The sequence below is a fragment of the Silurus meridionalis genome, chromosome 23 (assembly GCF_014805685.1).
Source record: "Silurus meridionalis isolate SWU-2019-XX chromosome 23, ASM1480568v1, whole genome shotgun sequence".
Lineage (NCBI taxonomy): Eukaryota > Metazoa > Chordata > Actinopteri > Siluriformes > Siluridae > Silurus > Silurus meridionalis.
In genome coordinates this window covers 512,521-524,713 of record NC_060906.1, presented here as the reverse complement: position 1 = coordinate 524,713, position 12,193 = coordinate 512,521, and the positions used below count along the sequence as shown (strand labels likewise).

The following is a 12,193-nucleotide window of genomic DNA, read 5'->3' as shown; positions in this document are numbered from 1 at the left end:
GAGGTGAACAGCTCCCAGTGTGGCCCATGTCGTCAGCCAGTAGTTTACGTTCAGGGCAAACATCCCTTTTGCGCCACCGCATAGCGTTTAACGCCGTGATCGTATAGTGGTTAGTACTCTGCGTTGTGGCCGCAGCAACCCCGGTTCGAATCCGGGTCACGGCATGGCCTTTACCCGCCCTGTGTCGGTTGCCATTGGGAAAACCGAATGAACATGTGCTATGTCACCCCAAGATTCTGCGGCTTTTTAAACAGTTATCATTTATAGTGTTTTTAGATTTTCTTCTTTTCAATTACTATTTAAGTCCTTAGGTCTGTCTTGAAAAATAGGGCTTCGTCAGGATATTGGGTTGCGCCATGTGACGAGGTGGCCGAGTGGTTAAGGCGATGGACTGCTAATCCATTGTGCTCTGCACGCGTGGGTTCGAATCCCATCCTCGTCGGCTGCCGCTTTAAGAGTAAGCACAAAAATCCAGTTTTTGCACAGTGACGTTAGACACTTCCATGGAACTGTCTGACTTTGTTTCTGCGGGAAATGAAGCCCGATTTCCTTTTTTTTTTTTTTTTTTTTTTTTTAGAGAATTACCGTAAAATTGTGTATGTGAATTTGTCTGAAGATATTACTATTACTAATATTTAGGCACCAGCTAAGAAAATTTGACCACTAAATGATTAGAAATCTAATAGTGTTTCCACCAGACACCAATTTACAAGATTCATGCTAAGAAACAGGTCAATTTTACTATGTGCAGTGGAGTTTGTTCACCTTCAGGGAAAAAAAGTGTAAGCAAGAGGTAATTTTAAAGCAAACCAACCGACAAAGATGGGATTCGAATCGACAATTTCAGAGAACAAAGGGTTAGCATTCCACGGCCTTAACAACTCAGCCACCTCGTCCTTTGAGTTTATTTGCGCGTGTTTTTACGTGTTGAGTCTAACTCCATCCACAGACGAAACGCTAGGTTGAAGCTGCATAGTGTTTTATTAGTTATCTATTCTTGTGCTAATACCCTATCTAAAAGTTTTGCTTGTCAGATAAAGCAACAATTTTTTATGCTCACTGGATCAAAGGTTCACTATATGACTCTCTGGATTAGGACGCCTGCAAAACAGAGTAAAATAAATGCAAATAAAAACATCATAGAGTAGTGGCTAATAGAACGGCCTATGTACACAGCATCCCAAACTTGAATTCAGGTGATTTTTTTTGCTGTGCTTTTGAATTCTTGGTTTGGTCGTGGCTCGCGTCCAGTGGCGCGGTTTCATGAAGGGGATCAAAATGAGTGAGTAGCTCATTCAGGTAGCTCAGGCTTGGGCCAGTGGCGCAATGGATAACGCGTCTGACTACGGATCAGAAGATTCCAGGTTCGACTCCTGGCTGGCTCGGCTCTTTTTGACCTTATGCACGATGCCACAGTTTGACACACTGATATCAAAGGGATGTGTTTCAATGGATTCAAAGTTGGTCCTCATCTGACACAGCCCTTTGTGATCAGGTTTCGACGTCTGTTTCCCATATGGTCTAGCGGTTAGGATTCCTGGTTTTCACCCAGGCGGCCCGGGTTCGACTCCCGGTATGGGAAACCTTGTTTTTGCTTCAATAAGGCGTTGAATTCTGCATCCACATTTTGCTCGAGGAGCCACAGCTACCCCAGCTGGTATTAGAGTCATGGCATGGTGCTTTCAACATAGCACGCTAAATCTGACTTTGGCCACGTTTTGCGTCACGCTTGTAAGTTGACTTTCACAAAGCTCAACGCTGTACACCATTGAAATGGTTACCAGAAGGAAAGACGAATGAGGTGAACAGCTCCCAGTGTGGCCCATGTCGTCAGCCAGTAGTTTACGTTCCAGGGCAAACATCCCTTTTGCGCCACCGCAAGCGTTTAACGCCGTGATCGTATAGTGGTTAGTACTCTGCGTTGTGGCCGCAGCAACCCCGGTTCGAATCCGGGTCACGGCATGGCCTTTACCCGCCCTGTGTCGGTTGCCATTGGGAAAACCGAATGAACATGTGCTATGTCACCCCAAGATTCTGCGGCTTTTTAAACAGTTATCATTTATAGTGTTTTTAGATTTTCTTCTTTTCAATTACTATTTAAGTCCTTAGGTCTGTCTTGAAAAATAGGGCTTCGTCAGGATATTGGGTTGCGCCATGTGACGAGGTGGCCGAGTGGTTAAGGCGATGGACTGCTAATCCATTGTGCTCTGCACGCGTGGGTTCGAATCCCATCCTCGTCGGCTGCCGCTTTAAGAGTAAGCACAAAAATCCAGTTTTTGCACAGTGACGTTAGACACTTCCATGGAACTGTCTGACTTTGTTTCTGGAAATGAAGCCCGATTTCCTTTTTTTTTTTTTTTTTTTTTTTTTTTAGAGAATTACCGTAAAATTGTGTATGTGAATTTGTCTGAAGATATTACTATTACTAATATTTAGGGACCAGCTAAGAAAATTTGACCACTAAATGATTAGAAATCTAATAGTGTTTCCACCAGACACCAATTTACAAGATTCATGCTAAGAAACAGGTCAATTTTACTATGTGCAGTGGAGTTTGTTCACCTTCAGGGAAAAAAAGTGTAAGCAAGAGGTAATTTTAAAGCAAACCAACCGACAAAGATGGGATTGGAATCGACAATTTCAGAGAACAATGGGTTAGCATTCCACGGCCTTAACAACTCAGCCACCTCGTCCTTTGAGTTTATTTGCGCGTGTTTTTACCTGTTGAGTCTAACTCCATCCACAGACGAAACGCTAGGTTGAAGCTGCATAGTGTTTTATTAGTTATCTATTCTTGTGCTAATACCCTATCTAAAAGTTTTGCTTGTCAGATAAAGCAACAATTTTTTATGCTCACTGGATCAAAGGTTCACTATATGACTCTCTGGATTAGGACGCCTGCAAAACAGAGTAAAATAAATGCAAATAAAAACATCATAGAGTAGTGGCTAATAGAACGGCCTATGTACACAGCATCCCAAACTTGAATTCAGGTGATTTTTTTTGCTGTGCTTTTGAATTCTTGGTTTGGTCGTGGCTCGCGTCCAGTGGCGCGGTTTCATGAAGGGGATCAAAATGAGTGAGTAGCTCATTCAGGTAGCTCAGGCTTGGGCCAGTGGCGCAATGGATAACGCGTCTGACTACGGATCAGAAGATTCCAGGTTCGACTCCTGGCTGGCTCGGCTCTTTTTGACCTTATGCACGATGCCACAGTTTGACACACTGATATCAAAGGGATGTGTTTCAATGGATTCAAAGTTGGTCCTCATCTGACACAGCCCTTTGTGATCAGGTTTCGACGTCTGTTTCCCATATGGTCTAGCGGTTAGGATTCCTGGTTTTCACCCAGGCGGCCCGGTTCGACTCGGTATGGGAAACCTTGTTTTGCTTCAATAAGGCGTTGAATTCTGCATCCACATTTTGCTCGAGGAGCCACAGCTACCCCAGCTGGTATTAGAGTCATGGCATGGTGCTTTCAACATAGCACGCTAAATCTGACTTTGGCCACGTTTTGCGTCACGCTTGTAAGTTGACTTTCACAAAGCTCAACGCTGTACACCATTGAAATGGTTACCAGAAGGAAAGACGAATGAGGTGAACAGCTCCCAGTGTGGCCCATGTCGTCAGCCAGTAGTTTACGTTCAGGGCAAACATCCCTTTGCGCCACCGCAAGCGTTTAACGCCGTGATCGTATAGTGGTTAGTACTCTGCGTTGTGGCCGCAGCAACCCCGGTTCGAATCCGGGTCACGGCATGGCCTTTACCCGCCCTGTGTCGGTTGCCATTGGGAAAACCGAATGAACATGTGCTATGTCACCCCAAGATTCTGCGGCTTTTTAAACAGTTATCATTTATAGTGTTTTTAGATTTTCTTCTTTTCAATTACTATTTAAGTCCTTAGGTCTGTCTTGAAAAATAGGGCTTCGTCAGGATATTGGGTTGCGCCATGTGACGAGGTGGCCGAGTGGTTAAGGCGATGGACTGCTAATCCATTGTGCTCTGCACGCGTGGGTTCGAATCCCATCCTCGTCGGCTGCCGCTTTAAGAGTAAGCACAAAAATCCAGTTTTTGCACAGTGACGTTAGACACTTCCATGGAACTGTCTGACTTTGTTTCTGCGGGAAATGAAGCCCGATTTCCTTTTTTTTTTTTTTTTTTAGAGAATTACCGTAAAATTGTGTATGTGAATTTGTCTGAAGATATTACTATTACTAATATTTAGGGACCAGCTAAGAAAATTTGACCACTAAATGATTAGAAATCTAATAGTGTTTCCACCAGACACCAATTTACAAGATTCATGCTAAGAAACAGGTCAATTTTACTATGTGCAGTGGAGTTTGTTCACCTTCAGGGAAAAAAAGTGTAAGCAAGAGGTAATTTTAAAGCAAACCAACCGACAAAGATGGGATTGGAATCGACAATTTCAGAGAACAATGGGTTAGCATTCCACGGCCTTAACAACTCAGCCACCTCGTCCTTTGAGTTTATTTGCGCGTGTTTTTACCTGTTGAGTCTAACTCCATCCACAGACGAAACGCTAGGTTGAAGCTGCATAGTGTTTTATTAGTTATCTATTCTTGTGCTAATACCCTATCTAAAAGTTTTGCTTGTCAGATAAAGCAACAATTTTTTATGCTCACTGGATCAAAGGTTCACTATATGACTCTCTGGATTAGGACGCCTGCAAAACAGAGTAAAATAAATGCAAATAAAAACATCATAGAGTAGTGGCTAATAGAACGGCCTATGTACACAGCATCCCAAACTTGAATTCAGGTGATTTTTTTTGCTGTGCTTTTGAATTCTTGGTTTGGTCGTGGCTCGCGTCCAGTGGCGCGGTTTCATGAAGGGGATCAAAATGAGTGAGTAGCTCATTCAGGTAGCTCAGGCTTGGGCCAGTGGCGCAATGGATAACGCGTCTGACTACGGATCAGAAGATTCCAGGTTCGACTCCTGGCTGGCTCGGCTCTTTTTGACCTTATGCACGATGCCACAGTTTGACACACTGATATCAAAGGGATGTGTTTCAATGGATTCAAAGTTGGTCCTCATCTGACACAGCCCTTTGTGATCAGGTTTCGACGTCTGTTTCCCATATGGTCTAGCGGTTAGGATTCCTGGTTTTCACCCAGGCGGCCCGGGTTCGACTCCCGGTATGGGAAACCTTGTTTTTGCTTCAATAAGGCGTTGAATTCTGCATCCACATTTTGCTCGAGGAGCCACAGCTACCCCAGCTGGTATTAGAGTCATGGCATGGTGCTTTCAACATAGCACGCTAAATCTGACTTTGGCCACGTTTTGCGTCACGCTTGTAAGTTGACTTTCACAAAGCTCAACGCTGTACACCATTGAAATGGTTACCAGAAGGAAAGACGAATGAGGTGAACAGCTCCCAGTGTGGCCCATGTCGTCAGCCAGTAGTTTACGTTCCAGGGCAAACATCCCTTTTGCGCCACCGCATAGCGTTTAACGCCGTGATCGTATAGTGGTTAGTACTCTGCGTTGTGGCCGCAGCAACCCCGGTTCGAATCCGGGTCACGGCATGGCCTTTACCCGCCCTGTGTCGGTTGCCATTGGGAAAACCGAATGAACATGTGCTATGTCACCCCAAGATTCTGCGGCTTTTTAAACAGTTATCATTTATAGTGTTTTTAGATTTTCTTCTTTTCAATTACTATTTAAGTCCTTAGGTCTGTCTTGAAAAATAGGGCTTCGTCAGGATATTGGGTTGCGCCATGTGACGAGGTGGCCGAGTGGTTAAGGCGATGGACTGCTAATCCATTGTGCTCTGCACGCGTGGGTTCGAATCCCATCCTCGTCGGCTGCCGCTTTAAGAGTAAGCACAAAAATCCAGTTTTTGCACAGTGACGTTAGACACTTCCATGGAACTGTCTGACTTTGTTTCTGCGGGAAATGAAGCCCGATTTCCTTTTTTTTTTTTTTTTTTTTAGAGAATTACCGTAAAATTGTGTATGTGAATTTGTCTGAAGATATTACTATTACTAATATTTAGGACCAGCTAAGAAAATTTGACCACTAAATGATTAGAAATCTAATAGTGTTTCCACCAGACACCAATTTACAAGATTCATGCTAAGAAACAGGTCAATTTTACTATGTGCAGTGGAGTTTGTTCACCTTCAGGGAAAAAAAGTGTAAGCAAGAGGTAATTTTAAAGCAAACCAACCGACAAAGATGGGATTGGAATCGACAATTTCAGAGAACAATGGGTTAGCATTCCACGGCCTTAACAACTCAGCCACCTCGTCCTTTGAGTTTATTTGCGCGTGTTTTTACGTGTTGAGTCTAACTCCATCCACAGACGAAACGCTAGGTTGAAGCTGCATAGTGTTTTATTAGTTATCTATTCTTGTGCTAATACCCTATCTAAAAGTTTTGCTTGTCAGATAAAGCAACAATTTTTTATGCTCACTGGATCAAAGGTTCACTATATGACTCTCTGGATTAGGACGCCTGCAAAACAGAGTAAAATAAATGCAAATAAAAACATCATAGAGTAGTGGCTAATAGAACGGCCTATGTACACAGCATCCCAAACTTGAATTCAGGTGATTTTTTTTGCTGTGCTTTTGAATTCTTGGTTTGGTCGTGGCTCGCGTCCAGTGGCGCGGTTTCATGAAGGGGATCAAAATGAGTGAGTAGCTCATTCAGGTAGCTCAGGCTTGGGCCAGTGGCGCAATGGATAACGCGTCTGACTACGGATCAGAAGATTCCAGGTTCGACTCCTGGCTGGCTCGGCTCTTTTTGACCTTATGCACGATGCCACAGTTTGACACACTGATATCAAAGGGATGTGTTTCAATGGATTCAAAGTTGGTCCTCATCTGACACAGCCCTTTGTGATCAGGTTTCACGTCTGTTTCCCATATGGTCTAGCGGTTAGGATTCCTGGTTTTCACCCAGGCGGCCCGGTTCGACTCGGTATGGGAAACCTTGTTTTGCTTCAATAAGGCGTTGAATTCTGCATCCACATTTTGCTCGAGGAGCCACAGCTACCCCAGCTGGTATTAGAGTCATGGCATGGTGCTTTCAACATAGCACGCTAAATCTGACTTTGGCCACGTTTTGCGTCACGCTTGTAAGTTGACTTTCACAAAGCTCAACGCTGTACACCATTGAAATGGTTACCAGAAGGAAAGACGAATGAGGTGAACAGCTCCCAGTGTGGCCCATGTCGTCAGCCAGTAGTTTACGTTCCAGGGCAAACATCCCTTTTGCGCCACCGCAAGCGTTTAACGCCGTGATCGTATAGTGGTTAGTACTCTGCGTTGTGGCCGCAGCAACCCCGGTTCGAATCCGGGTCACGGCATGGCCTTTACCCGCCCTGTGTCGGTTGCCATTGGGAAAACCGAATGAACATGTGCTATGTCACCCCAAGATTCTGCGGCTTTTTAAACAGTTATCATTTATAGTGTTTTTAGATTTTCTTCTTTTCAATTACTATTTAAGTCCTTAGGTCTGTCTTGAAAAATAGGGCTTCGTCAGGATATTGGGTTGCGCCATGTGACGAGGTGGCCGAGTGGTTAAGGCGATGGACTGCTAATCCATTGTGCTCTGCACGCTGGGTTCGAATCCCATCCTCGTCGGCTGCCGCTTTAAGAGTAAGCACAAAAATCCAGTTTTTGCACAGTGACGTTAGACACTTCCATGGAACTGTCTGACTTTGTTTCTGCGGGAAATGAAGCCCGATTTCCTTTTTTTTTTTTTTTTTTTTTTAGAGAATTACCGTAAAATTGTGTATGTGAATTTGTCTGAAGATATTACTATTACTAATATTTAGGCACCAGCTAAGAAAATTTGACCACTAAATGATTAGAAATCTAATAGTGTTTCCACCAGACACCAATTTACAAGATTCATGCTAAGAAACAGGTCAATTTTACTATGTGCAGTGGAGTTTGTTCACCTTCAGGGAAAAAAAGTGTAAGCAAGAGGTAATTTTAAAGCAAACCAACCGACAAAGATGGGATTGAATCGACAATTTCAGAGAACAATGGGTTAGCATTCCACGGCCTTAACAACTCAGCCACCTCGTCCTTTGAGTTTATTTGCGTGTGTTTTTACCTGTTGAGTCTAACTCCATCCACAGACGAAACGCTAGGTTGAAGCTGCATAGTGTTTTATTAGTTATCTATTCTTGTGCTAATACCCTATCTAAAAGTTTTGCTTGTCAGATAAAGCAACAATTTTTTATGCTCACTGGATCAAAGGTTCACTATATGACTCTCTGGATTAGGACGCCTGCAAAACAGAGTAAAATAAATGCAAATAAAAACATCATAGAGTAGTGGCTAATAGAACGGCCTATGTACACAGCATCCCAAACTTGAATTCAGGTGATTTTTTTTGCTGTGCTTTTGAATTCTTGGTTTGGTCGTGGCTCGCGTCCAGTGGCGCGGTTTCATGAAGGGGATCAAAATGAGTGAGTAGCTCATTCAGGTAGCTCAGGCTTGGGCCAGTGGCGCAATGGATAACGCGTCTGACTACGGATCAGAAGATTCCAGGTTCGACTCCTGGCTGGCTCGGCTCTTTTTGACCTTATGCACGATGCCACAGTTTGACACACTGATATCAAAGGGATGTGTTTCAATGGATTCAAAGTTGGTCCTCATCTGACACAGCCCTTTGTGATCAGGTTTCGACGTCTGTTTCCCATATGGTCTAGCGGTTAGGATTCCTGGTTTTCACCCAGGCGGCCCGGTTCGACTCGGTATGGGAAACCTTGTTTTGCTTCAATAAGGCGTTGAATTCTGCATCCACATTTTGCTCGAGGAGCCACAGCTACCCCAGCTGGTATTAGAGTCATGGCATGGTGCTTTCAACATAGCACGCTAAATCTGACTTTGGCCACGTTTTGCGTCACGCTTGTAAGTTGACTTTCACAAAGCTCAACGCTGTACACCATTGAAATGGTTACCAGAAGGAAAGACGAATGAGGTGAACAGCTCCCAGTGTGGCCCATGTCGTCAGCCAGTAGTTTACGTTCCAGGGCAAACATCCCTTTTGCGCCACCGCAAGCGTTTAACGCCGTGATCGTATAGTGGTTAGTACTCTGCGTTGTGGCCGCAGCAACCCCGGTTCGAATCCGGGTCACGGCATGGCCTTTACCCGCCCTGTGTCGGTTGCCATTGGGAAAACCGAATGAACATGTGCTATGTCACCCCAAGATTCTGCGGCTTTTTAAACAGTTATCATTTATAGTGTTTTTAGATTTTCTTCTTTTCAATTACTATTTAAGTCCTTAGGTCTGTCTTGAAAAATAGGGCTTCGTCAGGATATTGGGTTGCGCCATGTGACGAGGTGGCCGAGTGGTTAAGGCGATGGACTGCTAATCCATTGTGCTCTGCACGCGTGGGTTCGAATCCCATCCTCGTCGGCTGCCGCTTTAAGAGTAAGCACAAAAATCCAGTTTTTGCACAGTGACGTTAGACACTTCCATGGAACTGTCTGACTTTGTTTCTGCGGGAAATGAAGCCCGATTTCCTTTTTTTTTTTTTTTTTTTTTTTAGAGAATTACCGTAAAATTGTGTATGTGAATTTGTCTGAAGATATTACTATTACTAATATTTAGGCACCAGCTAAGAAAATTTGACCACTAAATGATTAGAAATCTAATAGTGTTTCCACCAGACACCAATTTACAAGATTCATGCTAAGAAACAGGTCAATTTTACTATGTGCAGTGGAGTTTGTTCACCTTCAGGGAAAAAAAGTGTAAGCAAGAGGTAATTTTAAAGCAAACCAACCGACAAAGATGGGATTGGAATCGACAATTTCAGAGAACAATGGGTTAGCATTCCACGGCCTTAACAACTCAGCCACCTCGTCCTTTGAGTTTATTTGCGTGTGTTTTTACCTGTTGAGTCTAACTCCATCCACAGACGAAACGCTAGGTTGAAGCTGCATAGTGTTTTATTAGTTATCTATTCTTGTGCTAATACCCTATCTAAAAGTTTTGCTTGTCAGATAAAGCAACAATTTTTTATGCTCACTGGATCAAAGGTTCACTATATGACTCTCTGGATTAGGACGCCTGCAAAACAGAGTAAAATAAATGCAAATAAAAACATCATAGAGTAGTGGCTAATAGAACGGCCTATGTACACAGCATCCCAAACTTGAATTCAGGTGATTTTTTTTGCTGTGCTTTTGAATTCTTGGTTTGGTCGTGGCTCGCGTCCAGTGGCGCGGTTTCATGAAGGGGATCAAAATGAGTGAGTAGCTCATTCAGGTAGCTCAGGCTTGGGCCAGTGGCGCAATGGATAACGCGTCTGACTACGGATCAGAAGATTCCAGGTTCGACTCCTGGCTGGCTCGGCTCTTTTTGACCTTATGCACGATGCCACAGTTTGACACACTGATATCAAAGGGATGTGTTTCAATGGATTCAAAGTTGGTCCTCATCTGACACAGCCCTTTGTGATCAGGTTTCGACGTCTGTTTCCCATATGGTCTAGCGGTTAGGATTCCTGGTTTTCACCCAGGCGGCCCGGTTCGACTCGGTATGGGAAACCTTGTTTTGCTTCAATAAGGCGTTGAATTCTGCATCCACATTTTGCTCGAGGAGCCACAGCTACCCCAGCTGGTATTAGAGTCATGGCATGGTGCTTTCAACATAGCACGCTAAATCTGACTTTGGCCACGTTTTGCGTCACGCTTGTAAGTTGACTTTCACAAAGCTCAACGCTGTACACCATTGAAATGGTTACCAGAAGGAAAGACGAATGAGGTGAACAGCTCCCAGTGTGGCCCATGTCGTCAGCCAGTAGTTTACGTTCCAGGGCAAACATCCCTTTTGCGCCACCGCAAGCGTTTAACGCCGTGATCGTATAGTGGTTAGTACTCTGCGTTGTGGCCGCAGCAACCCCGGTTCGAATCCGGGTCACGGCATGGCCTTTACCCGCCCTGTGTCGGTTGCCATTGGGAAAACCGAATGAACATGTGCTATGTCACCCCAAGATTCTGCGGCTTTTTAAACAGTTATCATTTATAGTGTTTTTAGATTTTCTTCTTTTCAATTACTATTTAAGTCCTTAGGTCTGTCTTGAAAAATAGGGCTTCGTCAGGATATTGGGTTGCGCCATGTGACGAGGTGGCCGAGTGGTTAAGGCGATGGACTGCTAATCCATTGTGCTCTGCACGCGTGGGTTCGAATCCCATCCTCGTCGGCTGCCGCTTTAAGAGTAAGCACAAAAATCCAGTTTTTGCACAGTGACGTTAGACACTTCCATGGAACTGTCTGACTTTGTTTCTGCGGGAAATGAAGCCCGATTTCCTTTTTTTTTTTTTTTTTTTTTTTAGAGAATTACCGTAAAATTGTGTATGTGAATTTGTCTGAAGATATTACTATTACTAATATTTAGGCACCAGCTAAGAAAATTTGACCACTAAATGATTAGAAATCTAATAGTGTTTCCACCAGACACCAATTTACAAGATTCATGCTAAGAAACAGGTCAATTTTACTATGTGCAGTGGAGTTTGTTCACCTTCAGGGAAAAAAAGTGTAAGCAAGAGGTAATTTTAAAGCAAACCAACCGACAAAGATGGGATTGGAATCGACAATTTCAGAGAACAATGGGTTAGCAATCCACGGCCTTAACAACTCAGCCACCTCGTCCTTTGAGTTTATTTGCGCGTTTTTACCTGTTGAGTCTAACTCCATCCACAGACGAAACGCTAGGTTGAAGCTGCATAGTGTTTTATTAGTTATCTATTCTTGTGCTAATACCCTATCTAAAAGTTTTGCTTGTCAGATAAAGCAACAATTTTTTATGCTCACTGGATCAAAGGTTCACTATATGACTCTCTGGATTAGGACGCCTGCAAAACAGAGTAAAATAAATGCAAATAAAAACATCATAGAGTAGTGGCTAATAGAACGGCCTATGTACACAGCATCCCAAACTTGAATTCAGGTGATTTTTTTGCTGTGCTTTTGAATTCTTGGTTTGGTCGTGGCTCGCGTCCAGTGGCGCGGTTTCATGAAGGGGATCAAAATGAGTGAGTAGCTCATTCAGGTAGCTCAGGCTTGGGCCAGTGGCACAATGGATAACGCGTCTGACTACGGATCAGAAGATTCCAGGTTCGACTCCTGGCTGGCTCGGCTCTTTTTGACCTTATGCACGATGCCACAGTTTGACACACTGATATCAAAGGGATGTGTTTCA

The 12,193-nt window shown here is 43.8% G+C and overlaps 1 long non-coding RNA gene and 23 other non-coding genes across 24 annotated transcripts in view; all 24 read left to right on the top strand.

Annotated features, from left to right (window-relative positions):
- Positions 1-12,193, top strand: part of LOC124376858 — a 21,957-nt gene that overhangs the window by 1,991 nt on the left and 7,773 nt on the right. The gene's annotated exons all lie outside the window — the stretch shown is intronic.
- Positions 93-164, top strand: trnah-gug. Its single transcript has one exon. It is a non-coding gene; the product is annotated as a tRNA-His (tRNA).
- trnas-gcu lies at positions 361-442 on the top strand. Its single transcript has one exon. It is a non-coding gene; the product is annotated as a tRNA-Ser (tRNA).
- Positions 1,313-1,385, top strand: trnar-acg. The gene has a single exon. It is a non-coding gene; the product is annotated as a tRNA-Arg (tRNA).
- On the top strand, positions 1,511-1,582 carry trnae-uuc. Its single transcript has one exon. It is a non-coding gene; the product is annotated as a tRNA-Glu (tRNA).
- trnah-gug lies at positions 1,891-1,962 on the top strand. The gene has a single exon. It is a non-coding gene; the product is annotated as a tRNA-His (tRNA).
- Positions 2,159-2,240, top strand: trnas-gcu. Its single transcript has one exon. It is a non-coding gene; the product is annotated as a tRNA-Ser (tRNA).
- trnar-acg lies at positions 3,110-3,182 on the top strand. Its single transcript has one exon. It is a non-coding gene; the product is annotated as a tRNA-Arg (tRNA).
- On the top strand, positions 3,682-3,753 carry trnah-gug. The gene has a single exon. It is a non-coding gene; the product is annotated as a tRNA-His (tRNA).
- trnas-gcu lies at positions 3,950-4,031 on the top strand. The gene has a single exon. It is a non-coding gene; the product is annotated as a tRNA-Ser (tRNA).
- trnar-acg lies at positions 4,895-4,967 on the top strand. The gene has a single exon. It is a non-coding gene; the product is annotated as a tRNA-Arg (tRNA).
- On the top strand, positions 5,093-5,164 carry trnae-uuc. The gene has a single exon. It is a non-coding gene; the product is annotated as a tRNA-Glu (tRNA).
- Positions 5,474-5,545, top strand: trnah-gug. The gene has a single exon. It is a non-coding gene; the product is annotated as a tRNA-His (tRNA).
- Positions 5,742-5,823, top strand: trnas-gcu. The gene has a single exon. It is a non-coding gene; the product is annotated as a tRNA-Ser (tRNA).
- trnar-acg lies at positions 6,688-6,760 on the top strand. Its single transcript has one exon. It is a non-coding gene; the product is annotated as a tRNA-Arg (tRNA).
- trnah-gug lies at positions 7,261-7,332 on the top strand. Its single transcript has one exon. It is a non-coding gene; the product is annotated as a tRNA-His (tRNA).
- On the top strand, positions 7,529-7,609 carry trnas-gcu. The gene has a single exon. It is a non-coding gene; the product is annotated as a tRNA-Ser (tRNA).
- Positions 8,476-8,548, top strand: trnar-acg. Its single transcript has one exon. It is a non-coding gene; the product is annotated as a tRNA-Arg (tRNA).
- Positions 9,050-9,121, top strand: trnah-gug. The gene has a single exon. It is a non-coding gene; the product is annotated as a tRNA-His (tRNA).
- Positions 9,318-9,399, top strand: trnas-gcu. Its single transcript has one exon. It is a non-coding gene; the product is annotated as a tRNA-Ser (tRNA).
- trnar-acg lies at positions 10,268-10,340 on the top strand. The gene has a single exon. It is a non-coding gene; the product is annotated as a tRNA-Arg (tRNA).
- Positions 10,842-10,913, top strand: trnah-gug. The gene has a single exon. It is a non-coding gene; the product is annotated as a tRNA-His (tRNA).
- trnas-gcu lies at positions 11,110-11,191 on the top strand. Its single transcript has one exon. It is a non-coding gene; the product is annotated as a tRNA-Ser (tRNA).
- On the top strand, positions 12,057-12,129 carry trnar-acg. The gene has a single exon. It is a non-coding gene; the product is annotated as a tRNA-Arg (tRNA).